Source organism: Carlito syrichta, unplaced genomic scaffold (genome assembly GCF_000164805.1).
Source record: "Carlito syrichta isolate Samal-C Ts95f unplaced genomic scaffold, Tarsius_syrichta-2.0.1 Scaffold309462, whole genome shotgun sequence".
Classification (NCBI taxonomy): Eukaryota; Metazoa; Chordata; class Mammalia; order Primates; family Tarsiidae; genus Carlito; species Carlito syrichta.
The window spans coordinates 143,571-147,672 of NW_007253558.1; positions in this window are offsets into that span (position 1 = coordinate 143,571).

Below are 4,102 nucleotides of genomic sequence, written 5' to 3' on the forward strand. Positions count from 1 at the left end.
AATGGAATATTACAGTCATAAAGAAGGACAAACATATGAACTTCACAGCAACTTGGATGGATTTAGAGTTGATTACACTCAGTGATCTATCACAGAAACAAAGAACAGAGTACCATATATTCTTACTCATAAGCAGACCTTGAACAATTATAATACTATAAGAAAAGGATTGGCAGTAGTGGGAAACTGTCAGGGGAGGGCAGTGGGACTGGCAGTTGACCGAAACTGCCAGGGGAGGGTGGGGCACACCTCATCAACAAGTGTACCTACATAATCAATGCTTGTATACTTAACCCTGAATTGTACCCCACATCTTAATAATATTAATAACAAAATAATACTGATAATAAAAGAAATTTGAAGAGAAAGAAACTCCAATTTATTTTGTTAGTCCAGCATAGCACTCATATCTAAATCAGAAAAACAAGTGAAGAAAACTATCCTAATATTCTTTGTGAACATAAGTAAAATATTCTATTACATCAAACCCAAAGATACCTAAAAATAGCCTCAACATGAACTGAGTTAAATTTAGATTGCATTTATATTTTATAGCCAATCAGTGTAATTCCTTTTAATTCAGTGATATAAATTTATTAAAGACATGCTCATGTTTACTCTTCATAGCTTTTTTTTTCTTTCTCATACATTTTTCCTTTTGACATCAACTTTACCCTACTCATGAAGAAACACTATCTTTGGTCAGCAGAGAAGTTAGCTAAGAAAAAGAGACTCACTTTCTGTGAGTGACTATGTCTTTTCCGAATCTGACAATGAAATGTTGTATTCTCGCTAGAGCCACAATCAGAGGGTTTCAAGTAAGAGGGGAGAGCATACAGATGCAGGCAAAGTGTTGCTTTGTAATGTTTTGTTACATGTTATATGAGTGAGTAAAAGGTAACAATCTATTAATTATCTGATACTACACAATATCATATCTAGATTTTATGGAACAATAGTTGCATGTATTTTAGTGGCCCTAAAATTATGAATGCTAATTAAGATATGAAAGCAAATATTTAAGATCTTAGATGTTAGATCATTGTCAGATACACAGTTGACAAATGCTTTTTTCCCAGTCTGTGGGCTGTCTTCCTGCTATCTTGATGGCTTCTTTGGCTTTGCAGAAGTTTGTCAGTTTGATGCGGTCCCACTTGTCTATCTTATCTCTTATGGTATGAGCACTTGGGGTTTTGATCAGGAATTGGTTGCCAGTTCCAATTTCCATAAGGATGACTCCTGCATTTTCTGAGATTCTCATAGTCTGAGGTTTTATGTTAAGGTTTTTGATCCATTGAGAGCTGATTTTTGTATATGGTGATAGGTAGGGGTCTTGTTTTAATCTTCTACATGTGGTTAGTCAGTTTTTCCAGCACCATTAAGTGAATAGGCTCTCCTCTCCCCAGTGGTTGATGATGGAGGCTTTGTCGAAGATGAGTTGGCTGAGAAATTGAGGTTTTGCTTTTGGAATCTCTATTCTGTTCCATTGGTCTATATATCTGTTCTTGTACCAATACCAGGCCGCTTTGATTATTGTAGCCCTTTAATAAAGTTTAAAGTCTGGGAGTGTGATACCTCCCACTTTGTTTTGTTTTTTGTTTTTTTGGTTTTTTTTTTTGGCTGAGGATTGTTTTGGCTATTCAAGGTTGTTTATGTTGCCAAATGAATTCTTGTGTTGTCAATTCCAGGTCTGAGGAACAAAAACTGCTGTAATTTAATGGGTATTACATTAACTCTGTAAATTGCTTTGGGTAGGATGGACATCGTAATAATGTTGATTCTTCCAATCCATGAGCACAGAATATTTTTCTAATTGTTTGTGTCATCTTTGATTTCTTTGAAGAGTGTTTTGTAGTTCTTGTTGTAAAGATCTGTCACTTCTCTGGTTATGAAGGTGCCAAAGTATTTATTTTGTGTGTGTGTGTGTGGCTTTTGTGAATAGAATTGTGCTTTATATTTGGGCTTCTGTTTGCTTATTGTTGGTGTATAGGAATGCAGCTGTCTTTTGTACATTTATTTTATATCCTGAAAAATAATAATACTGGTATAGCTTGTTTTATTGCACTTCACTTTATTGTAATTTACAAATAGTTAATTGTTTTGTATAAGTTAAATGTTTCTGGCAACACTGCATGGAGTAAATCTACATGGCACCATTTTTTAAACAGCTTGTGCTCACTTCATGTCTGTCACATTTTGGAAGTTACTGTATTATTTCAAATGTTTTCATAATTGTTATATGTATTTCAGTGATCTGTGTCCCTGTAGTTTGATAGTTCTAGGCCATGAGACTGTACCCATATACGATGGCAAACTTAATCAATAAGTGTTTGTGTTTTGACTACCCCAGTCAGCTATTTCATTTCTCTCCCATCCTCTGGCCTACCTATTTCTTGCAACACAATAGTATTGAAGTCAGACTATTTAATAGCCCTACAATGACCTCTAATTTTTCAAACAAAAGAAAGTATTGTGTATCTCTCTTTTTACATCAAAATCTAGAAATTATTAATCTTAGTGGGGAAGACATGTTGAAAGCTCCCACAGGACAAAAGTTAGGACTCTTGTACCAAACAGTTATACATGCAAATAAAAAGCTATTAATAAAAAATTTTAAAGTTCTATTCTAATGAACACAAGAATGATAAGAATGCAAAAATGCTTTATTTGTGATATGGAGGAAGTTCTAATGGCCTAGAGAGAAGATCAGACCATCTACAATATTACCTTGAGACAAAGCCAAATCTAAAACAAGGCTTTAACTCCTTAATTCTATGGAAGCTGAGAGAGGTTAGGAAGCTGCCAAAGAAAATTTTCAAGCTAACAGAGTTTGACTCATAAAGTTTAAGAAAAAATGTCATTTCTATAACAGAAAAATGCAAGGTGAAGCGGCAAGTGATGATACAGAAACTACAGTAAGTCCTCCAGAAGACATAGCTAAGATAACTAATAAAGGTAGATACACTAACAACATACTTTCAGTGTAAATAAAGCAAACTTATATTGGAAGAAGATGTAATATAGGACTTTCATAGTTACAAATAAATAAATGTCTGACTTTAAAGTTTTAAAGGATAAACGAATTCTCTTGTTTGAGGTTAATGTGGCTGGTGACTTTAAGTTGAAGCCAATGCTTATTTACTCCTGTGAACATTTTAAGCTTCTTAAGAATTATGATTAAATTCACACTGCCTGTACTCTGTAAATGGAACAGCAAAACCTGGATGACAGCACATCAATTTACAACTTGGTTTACCATTTTAAGACCACTTGTTCACTTGTTGAGACTTATTTCTCAGGGGAAAAAATTAAAAAGACTATATATATATATATATATATATATATAATTTCAAAATACTGCTGTTCATTTGTAATATACTTGGTTACCTAAGAGCTTTTTGGGGGAATATACAAGAAGACAATAGCTGCCATAGATAGTGATTCCTCCACTGAATCTGAGCAATGTGTATTAGTCTCTTTCCTGTTGCTTATAACAGAATACCCAAAACATTAATTTATGAGAAATGGAATTTATTTCTTAGTTCTGTAGGCTGGGTAGTCTAAAGTTGAGGGGGCATATTTGGTGAGTGCTTTCTTGCTGGTGAAAACACTGTAGAAACTTGGGGAGGTACAAGAAATCACATGAGGAAGGTACTGAGTATGCTAGCTCAGATCTCTCTTCCTACTCTTGTAAAAACACCATTTCTATTTCCATGATACTCATTAGTCCTTTAACTTGTTTATTCATCAATTAACTACTTTATTCATGAGGGCAGAACCAGGGTACCCAATCATCTCTTAAAGGCCTCACTTGTCAATTCTGTCACATTGGGGACTAAGTTTCAACATGAATTTTGGGGAGGACAAAAACTCAATCCATAGTATAAAGTAAATTTAAAATATTCTGGAAAAGATTCACTATTCTATATCCTATTAAGAGCATTCATACAACAAGAGAGTTTCTTTTTCAGGGATGGACACCTACCCAGATTCCTGATACACCTCCATCACTTACAAGACTTGTTCCTCATTTTAAAGTAGAAAATAGCAAACACCTTTCTGCCATCAGACCTAGAGCTCAGTGTGAAGATCATAACAGTCA